Source organism: Seriola dumerili, unplaced genomic scaffold (genome assembly GCF_002260705.1).
Source record: "Seriola dumerili isolate Sdu_G_001 unplaced genomic scaffold, Sdu_1.0 BDQW01000012.1, whole genome shotgun sequence".
In the NCBI taxonomy this organism is placed as follows: Eukaryota; Metazoa; Chordata; class Actinopteri; order Carangiformes; family Carangidae; genus Seriola; species Seriola dumerili.
Genome location: NW_019174267.1, coordinates 1,347,219 through 1,357,547, shown reverse-complemented (window position 1 = coordinate 1,357,547; position 10,329 = coordinate 1,347,219). Strand labels below are relative to the sequence as shown.

Sequence of the window (10,329 nt, the reverse complement as noted above, 5' to 3'; positions counted from 1 at the left end):
ATTACAGAGAGACCAGCTGGGGGGAAACACACACACACACACACACACACACACACACACACACACACACACACACACACACACACACACACACACACACAGCCATGTGACAGAGTCGTGACGTGACATCAGTCATCTGGAAAAAAAAAAAAAAAAGGAAAAGACAGAAAATGAAGGAGGAGAGAAGAAAGAAAAGAGCTGACAGAGAAGGAAACAACTCAGCAGAGACGAGGAGGAGGAGGAGGAGGAGGGTCTTCATCTCCTCCTCCTCCTCCTCTTCCTGTGTTTCTGTTTTGGTCTCTGAAACTAAACTCCAGACAAGGTCTTTAAACAAACACTTTCTGTGGGAAATCCTGATGTTTCAGATCTCTGGTCTTCAGTGCAGTGGTTAGCTTAGCTTAGCACAAAGACTGGAAGCAGAGGGAAACTGCTAGCCTACAGCAGTTCCATCACAAGGAGGAGGAAAAATCCAACTTTCTAAGAAGTGAAAGCAGGATTAAACTCTCAGACGAAGCTGAGTGAAGTTACTGTCCTGTACAGACTGATGAGTTTCAGCTGCAGACAGATGTGTCGAAGCAGGAAGCTGTAAAACATCTGGACACATCTGAGGATCCAGAGGTGAAACTGAGATGCTGAGATAATAAGAGATGATAACAGTGTTGAACTGACTGACCTGATAGGAAACACAACAACACAGAGACAGAGACGTGTCCTTGGTCCTCTCTTTACTCAGAGACTCATTCATCTCTTAAACCACCGTCTTCCTCTAAACATCATTCTATTATTAATAGAAACACAAAGAATATTTCTAAAGTGTTTATTACAAATACAGGAAACATGGAAAAGGTCCTCAGATGGACCTTTTCCATGTTTCCTGTATTTCCAGAGAAGCAGAGGAAACATTTCTGTTTTCATAAATCTTCATATAATTTACATCATTCGGTTTTTTAAGATGAAACTCTGAAGTTCAAGTCTCCACTGAGTTCAGCCTTCACAACAAAACTTAAAAGTTTCTTCACATTTTAATAATTGTCTAATTCTGTAATTTCTGTCACATTTGTGGACAATAAAGATCATTATTATCATTATTATTATTATTATTATTATTGTCAAATTAGTATTGTTCATATTTGCCTGTTTAGGCTCAATGGCCTCAGTGTTTTAGTTTCACCTTAGTGTTTGGAAATTAAATAAGTCTCATTATCATTAAACTTGAAAATCATAATGGCGGTTAATAATGGATTATGACAGAATTTTTACGACCCTGTCGGACAACGAGAATGTCTGACGTCACCTGTTTCATACATAATCTGATATTTAATCTATGAGAACTAAATTATTCCCATCATCACAATATATGAAACAGACATGAACAGTATTAAATATTAATAAATATTGTTAATATTTTTAATTTATGTGACTTTTCTCACTTTGTTCCAGATCTGTCAGAAGTTTTGTTTATAATGAATACACATCTATAAATATCAACTGTTTCACTCTAAAATAATACTAAAATAATAATGATTAGTAAATAGATAAATAAAATAATATTAACTATATAATAACTTAATGTTCTTTTTCATTTGTTCAGCTCAGAGTTTCAGTAACTACACGAGGCTCCTCATGTTGTTTCTATTGTGTTTCACTGAGAGCAGCATCCAGCCAGATGCCCTGAGGCATCATGGGAAATCTGGCTCAACAGCTCCACCTGCTGGACTCATGTGACAGTCAGCAGCCGTCTGGTTTTAATCACACATGTTACATAACAGAGAGTCCCAACTGAGAACACACACACACACACACACACACACACACACACACACACACACACACACACACACACACACACACACACACACACACACACACACACACCCTGATTTTCCAGTTAGATTTTCTCTGCATTACTATGGTTCATTCAGTGTCTCTGTGTGAAGCAGGTCTTACATCATCATCATCATCATCATCGTCACGTGTACACAGACGTTAGATTCGGTCGCCACACCCAAACACACCAATGGTTCTGTGACAGTCGGACAGTCATGTCTGACGAGTAAATCAGGTTCAGAAACACGTGAAGAACTTGAACCTGATCAGAAGACACTGATCCAACAGAAAAACACCTACAAACATCCATTCAAACCATTGGCGTGTTCGTCCGTCTCTCAAAACCTTCCCTCCTCCGTCTGTGTCTCAGCTCTGAGCTCACTGGTTCCGACTGAAGACGTAAACCTTTAGAAACTCCTCACAGACATAAAGTTTCATGTTTAAACTACAGGCAGGTAAAACAGGGTCCAAGCACATGACACACCTGGAACCAAAGACCAAACAGAAAGCTGGAACCATTTGACATTTTATATAAATTATGTTTATTCATGAAGATTTTTCACAGTAATTTTTGCATATAAAGTTTAGTTTTGTTGATTTTAAAGTATAAAACTTCTAATATTCTATGTTTTTCTTATTGTGAACAAACCTCGTGTTCAGAGTCAAACCGACAGTGTGTCAGTCATGTGTCAATCTTTAAAAACTCCTCACGTATCTATAGCTTTATTTTTAAAAGACTCAGAAAGAAAAAGTAGTTTTTATCAAACAAACAGGAGGATATAAAACATCTGTTGGGGACTATTTTCAGCGGCGGATTAATCCACACTTGGAGCTGTAGTTATTTAGTTAGCTCCCCATTAGCCACTGTGTTGTAACAATAGCTTCCCCCTTTAATTCACACACGTCTCTAGTGGCAGATACATGAACATCCACATCGTTCACACTCACAGTACACAACCAACTGAAAACTAAATCTAACACCTACAATGGCTCCATTTCATCACTTTGTTTTGACAATTAAATCCACAAACAGATAAGTGAGGTGTGTGTGTGTGTGTGACTGACTCTAACAAACTACAGTGTTTACATGTAGAACATAAACCATAAATACTCTGATCTTGTACCTTCAGTCAATTCACCTACAGAACAAACTGAGGAAGAACCGGTTCTTTAAGACCCAGCAGACTCTGGTGTTTCGTCGACTCAGTGGAACAGGATTTAAACGTGGACGGATGTGGGCCGTGGGACTGGCACAGTTCATGACGGTCGTTAACATTAACCTCCTCTCATTAACTCTGCAAATAAAACACCAGGCACCACCCAGTCTCCACGGCCTCCGACTCTCATCGCAGCTCCATCATGTTAACGACGCTGCAGAGTGAAGCTGTGAACTCTGCAGCAGACGACAGGAGCAGGAACAGTTCATCGCTCTGGTTCAGACTAAACGTCTCAGCTTCTATTGGACTGTGATGAAACGTGGTTCAGACTGTTTCACATTTTGTTTTCAGGTCGTCCGTCTCGTTCTCGTGGACACGATGTCTCAGAAACACCTCGACAGAACTTCTTCAAATTTGGCACAAGCGTTCACTAGGACTCAAGGATGAACTGATTCCATTTTTGTAGCTTAAGGTCAAAGGTCAACCTGAAACTAGTCTGAGTGGAGGAGGCGGTGATTCTAGTTTATGATTTGAAGCTAAAGAGTTTTCCTGAATCTAATTCTAGCTCATAACTGAGTTACTGACTGATTATCAATTCATCTCAATTACTTGTTTAACTCATTAAAAGTCTGATGATTATAAATCATTTCATTTAAATGTGAACAAAAAAAGATTGAAAAAATGTTCATCTCAAATTTCACAACCAAAATATTCACTTCACCGTCATGTTAGAGAAACTGGAACCAAGAAATGTTTCAGACAGTAAATCAATCAAAGTGGTTCCAAATTAACTTCCTGTAAATTGATTTATTACAACTTTAGATAACATGTGTCCCCGCCCCCACAATATTAAGACTGGAGGCTGCTGTCAAAGTTCAGCTCTGACTTCTTTTTATTATAAAAACTATACATTTATAAATTTAGACCCTCAAGGTTAAAAAACTTCTCAGTTTTCACTCACAAAAAAAATAAATATCTGGTCCCTTAACATTCAGATGAACTCTCAGATTCACCTCCTTCATGCTCCTCAATCTGAAGCTTTTCCCACAGCTCTTCACCTCCTCCTCCTCAAACTCTGAAGAACTGACTCTGATTATCAGGCAGTAAATCACATTTCCTCAGATAAGACTGAACCTCGTGCTGCTGCATTCTTCTCTCATCAGATTTATTCCACATCTCAACTCCTGACTGGGGCCGTGGTCTCCTGGTCTCCTGGTCTCCCTTTCATAAGACCAATGAGATCCGTCGGACAATCACCAGTGTTACTTCCATAATTATTCATACATTATTTTCAGCAGTGGGAAGGACAGACTACCTGTTTTCACAACTTACTGGGTCTAACTTCAACATTTACCCAATGAGTCGGCACCAAACCAGCTGTCAGGACTTCTGGAACTTTGTGATGTCACAACAAAGCAGTCACCAAGCCCCGCCCACCTGGACCCACCATCCAAACCTTGCAGGATTTGGTTTCTCTGAGTGTTTTCACCTGAAATCTGCTTTATTTTTATTGGATCACTCAGAAAACAGTCAGCCAATCAGAAGAGAGGCTCAGAGCCTCCTCTCTTCTGATTGGCTCACCGACCTGTTGTTACTAGAGCTCCAGAGAGAAGCCTGAGAGAGGAGATGTAAAACTACACTGAGATGGTTTTTATATCTTCTGATGGATCAACACTTCAAATAAAACACAGAAGAAGAAGAAACATGGAGCTTTAAGATTTGAGTCTTTGAGTGTGAACATATCAGAACCGATACATTCCTGTATAATTAGTTTTTTAAGTTTATTAATAATTCATTTAGACTAATAAAACTTCCAGGTAGAGAGAACTTAGTCCTCTGTAGAGGATTTTGTCCTGCGACCAATCGATTGGTTGAAGCGGATGATTTCAGTCGACCATGATGAACAGCCCTACTGTTCACTGACACCTACAACCTGAACCGACTGACAAACAGCCCGAGTCCTGACGCAGTGATAAGCTCTGACAGAGGAGAAACAACAGAAAACCAGAACAACATTAGCTCGAATATCAGCAGCTCAGGCCCAGACCCTGAACTCAGCAAACACTCAGTTAATCTTTAATGATCTGAGAGTGGCTGCAGTGACTGAAGCTGCTTCCTGAAACTGACTGACTGCTGCTGGTATGTGTTTGTTACAGAGACACTCAGTCCTTTTACCATGTAAAGCAGAAACAGCTGCAGCAGAGGAAACACTGATCAGAGAGGAGCTTCAACAAACCCACGTTAATCAGAGACCAGTGAACTCATCACATTGTTACTGTGTGTGACGTGAAAATACAGATTTCAAACACGTGTTTATCAGGAAAATGTCCCCGCTGCCTGAAGACTGGGAGGAAGTGAGTGTGTAATGTAATGGCCTGTTAGCTTAGCCATTAGCCTAGCTGCTCCTCTGCAGCTGACCAGTGGTTAAACAGCAGTTGCTTCTTCATGGTGACGTCAAGAAATCAGATTCTGGGGTTTCACAGAGACAGACTTTGACTGACTCTTATAACAGACTCCAGATGGACTGAGTCTAAATTCACCTGTTGCACAAAGCAGTTTAGTTCTTGACTGTCCTAAACCGGGCTGTGGTGAAAGGAATTCTGGGTAAACTTTTTTCAAAATAAAAAAAATGGCTGACCAAGGAACGGCATCCAACCGCTGAGCTCCATTTACCCTTCAGCAGAAAGTGTTTGTCTTTAGGAAGAATTCAAGTTACAAGGAAGTTTTACTTTGGAAATTCATCAAAGACAGACCCCCCCCCCCCATGAGAGCGAGACCCTCCAGACTGAAAGAGACATGAAACGACTTCAAATGACAACTACAAAGGACAAGGCTTTTCAATTTTGCAACTTTCAAACTAAAATTCTCAGTTATCTGAAACACAGGGTCGAACACGGGGCCCCAGACGCCTTCGGCCCCCGAGCCTGTTACCATTATTTCACAGTGTAAATATGAATCTGTTTCTGTCTGTGCTGTTACACATCAGCCTTTATAATTTATTAGTTTAGCTTCACTCGACATTAATCAGATTATTATGTTTCACAACAGGAAGTCTATAAAAAGTTTAAAAACTGTGTTAAACCTTGTTAAAGTGTACATGATGTTTTTATAAAATACAGACACATGATGATGAAATAATCATCAACTCCATGACTCAGTGTGTCCAGCTTGAACTGCAGTGAACCAATGACAGACTCATAAACACAGATTCAGGGTTTCATACGTCACAACCCTCAGGAACCAATCCTGTCAACTTGTGGGGACGGAGGGGCGGGGCTAAATACACCTGAAACCTTGTCAGTACAGAGAGAGAGAGAGTTAGCTTTACCGCTAACACTGCGTGAGCCACTGACAGTTACAAGCTAACAAATAACATAAACAAATGAAAGATGCTAACTAGCTAACGGTTCTGACCCGTCTGCTAGTCTCTGGTTCTGGTCTCAGACTCCTCCTCTGAGTCTGGGTCTGACTGAGGCTCAAACATGTGGCTGAGTCTCTCTGATGTTTCCTCCTCTGACCATCTTGATGCTCTCTGCTCTTTCACCTGTCCACCTGGAGCCAGCAGGTGGTGGGCGGGGCTCAAGGCCTGATCCAGGTTTCTCATTCAGGAAGTAAGAGGAGACGAGCTTCAGACAAAGTCTTTTATGTGTATAAATCATGTGAAATTAAATATAGAGGATTTCAGGAGTTTAAAACATGTCTGGAGGAATTTTACCTTTTTCTCTCACATTGTTTTCATGTTTTTTTCTTTCATTAAGAGACAAAGAACCAGACTACGGAGTTTAGCTGCTGCTGCGTCCACGTCAGTGAAACATCAGATCAGTTCAGTGATGTGGCTGCTGCTCTGCCTCAGTGATAAAGGAGGGAAAAAACAAAAAACCTTGAACTTATTTATAGAAAATCTTCTGTGCAGCGGTCAGCCTGAGCAGACTCCACCCTGCAGGCCGGCCGCCTCCTCAACCAAACACACTGATGTTACTGTCATCATCACTGCAGTGATTCAACCCACAACACTGCAGACGGACACACACACACACACACACACACACACACACACACACACACACACACACACACACACACACACACACCACAGCATGAACAGGAAACTAGGGAGTGTGTCTGTATCCCAAATGTCCTCAGGATGACAGGAAAAACCCATAAATCCTGCAGCGTGAGGACGTTCAGCAGCTCCCCACTGCTTCACTGTGTTCTCTAAAGTTTAATCTTGGTTTAGGATTAAGATTAGGATTAGATCTGGGTTTAACGTTAAGAGTCAAGGAATGAAACTTCTCACATGTTCACCGTCTGCTCTCTGAAAGACTGATTTACTGACACTCCAGTCGTCTGAATGTCACGTCACTTTATCTCCAAGACATCAACAAGAAACAGCTTTGTCTTCAGTGTTAAATACTCACAACGATTATCTGAGCTGATCCAGTTTAGTTTTTTTTTATCTTAAAGCTCCAGTCACACCAGTGACGGACACAAGTGGCAAAATATCACAGTTAATTCAGTTCATGCACTGAAACTGCCACAATCAGATTCACTTGCAATGGTGAAATCCATTAAATCAGTTTGCAAAAATATCATATTAGCTGTATTGTACCATTTACTTCCACCTTCCTAATAATAATAATAATAATACAAGTACTTTACAAGCAAAAAGTAGAACCAGATAAAAGAAAAGTCCAAAGAATAAAAGGTAATAATAAGATCAAATCAACATTATACAAAAACATCTGACAGAAAGTGAAAGGAGGAAAATAAAATATGCAAAAACACTGATTAGGGATAAAACAATTTAAATAAAACATGTATCAGACATCACCAAAGGCTGAGACAAAGAAATATGTTTTAAGAAGAGATTGAGATGTGAGGATGTCAACTTGGACTCTGAGGGACTGTGATGGACAATTGTCTCAGTAAATGATCAAAAAACAAGCTGCAATGATTAGTTGATTAATCTATTTGCCACTCAACAGAAACTATATTGATGATCGATCAATCATTTAAGTTATTTTTCAAGCTAAATGACCAAACATCTGATTTGTCATGGTCTTATCATGAGGTAAACTGAGTGTTTTCAGGTTCAGGACTGTTGGTTGGATAAAACAAGACAATGAGCAAAAACGCTATCACAATAAAATCACAATAAAATGCATGATTAATGTCAAATGGTCATTTATTTAAGTTTAAAGGCTGATTTCAACAGTCGACAAACAGCTGAGGTAGAAAAGTCAAAACTGTTTCTGAATCTAAAACCTCTATTACTGTGATCTGATTCTAAACCTGGAAACTAATTATACCGAACGATTATATCGCGTTATCCTGATAATTATCGATATCCTTCAGCCCCATTAAGACATTACCTTGGGCTCTAATTGTTACATTAATATTACAGACAGGAAAACGAACTGATAATGAAGATGTTTGTTGACAGCAGCTCTGTCTGATGAGGTTTTACATTAGTGCAGTATTGCCACGATGACAGGTTGATTTATTAAATTAATATCTGATTAAAGACTGTGACAGTTTTATTAACATTTGATTTCTCTGTTTTTCTCTGTTTGTAAATTAGTTTTGAGCTTCTGGGAGAAGTCAAAGGACCGGATGTTATTATTTTATATTATTTTATAACTAAATGTATTCAGTAAATGTCATTGTGTTTGAATGCTGCTATTGTGATCACCATAGAGACAAACACGTGTGTGTGTTTGTGTGTGTTTGTGTGGACCAGGTGAGGCCGAAGCTCTTTTGTTGGGGCTGAAAAGAGCCGTGGAGCCGTGGAAGCTGCTGGACGGCCGCATGAAAAGAGCCAGAGGTGAATCAGATCTGCACTGTTTGACACTTTCAGCCGCTGGTTCATTTGAAGGACAAACGGCAAACACACAAACACTGACACGGTCCGTCCAGAGAACCGGGGGAAGCAGAGTCCCCGTAAACCACCAAAAACCAGAGTCTGTGCCGCGAAAAAAGTGTGAAGGAATCAAAAAGTTTGAAGGAACCAAACTTTTCCTTACCTCTGGTCCCGAGCAGCGACTCCTCTCCCTCCTCTCCCTCCTCTTCCTCCCGCTCTCCTCGCCCTCTGCTCGCAGTAAATCCTCCCAGCTTCGCTCGGGTAAAAAGTTCAGTTGTTAAAACGTGAATTAAAAGTTTAAACTCGCGGTTTGTCTTCGGTTTTCCAGCGGCCGAGGATCCGTGTGTGTCGCCCCGCCGCTCAGCTGCTCTCCGCCGCTAAAAAGTCAAGACTGCTGTCTGTCTGAGCTGCGTTCACGGGCTGTCGGAGATCTGGGGACTGAGTGTACTGAGCGTGCATGGTCGAGGAAAAAAAAAAAAAGTAGTACATTTAAAGAAACGAGGGCGGGATTTGTAGGACTGACCAACAAAAAGCTGCAAAGACTGAAAAAATGTGAAAAAACATTTTTTCATAAAAGTCCCAAAACTCGCATGTAGATGAAAACAATCTCACGATTACAGACTTTTTATCTGCTACTAAATCATACTTTAAATAAAAGCTGTAAATAAAAACGCCCTCTTTAATCTTTAGTCTTTAGCCACCTATTTCCAATATTTTACTCTGTAAAATGACCAATTAATCAAATATGATAAAACAACATGCAGGAAATCCCTGGGTTTTTGAGTGTGCAGTTGGTGGATACTGCTTTCCTAATAAAATATTAGGAAAACGTTTTATGATATAACATTTAGAAACCCCATTATCAAACCACTTCAAGCACCAAACAACAAAAAGTCCTGCACATAACTTTCCCAAAGAGCTCAGAGTTACATGTGGATCCTGAAGGCAGCATCACTTCAGACATGAAAGACGCAAAAATAGAGACACCACCTCCCTGGTTTGATTCAAACAATGAAGCAGTTTCATAGTTTCATAATAGGGAGTAAAACATTGTTAAATAAATAATAAATAAATAAATCATTATTGTGACCTCGACCTTCAGAAAACAGTATTTGACTGTTGGAGAATTCTGGGACATTTCTTACTATATTAATACAGTTCACCTTATGTTTGATATTCCATATTATGGTATCATATTACTCTTAAATGTAATTTACTTTTCTTCTGCTAAACACAATAAACAAAGATTGCCTCTTCACTTGCTGCACTATTAGTTTACAACACTGGTTGTGGGTGCTATATGTTCATTGCTTGTAATTTAATTGCTCTTGTTTAGTGTCTATTTTATTTCTACTCTTATTTTTATGATATAAATATATATAATTATTATTATTATTATCATTTTCATTATCATTTTTCTCTATCAATCTCTTTCTGTCTCATGGTTGTTAGACAAAAATGCAGGGGACTATTTTTTACCTTTTG

The 10,329-nt window shown here is 39.7% G+C and overlaps 1 protein-coding gene across 3 annotated transcripts in view; it reads right to left on the bottom strand.

The window, feature by feature from the left end:
* kifc3 (kinesin family member C3) overlaps nucleotides 1-9,197 on the bottom strand; it is a 46,983-nt gene extending 37,786 nt beyond the window's left edge. For all 3 annotated transcript variants that reach the window (XM_022750496.1, XM_022750530.1, XM_022750537.1), the window contains exon 1: nucleotides 9,008-9,197. The gene's annotated coding sequence lies outside the window, so the exon portion shown is untranslated. The remainder of the gene's footprint in view (nucleotides 1-9,007) is intronic.
* Nucleotides 9,198-10,329: the final 1,132 nt, after the last annotated feature.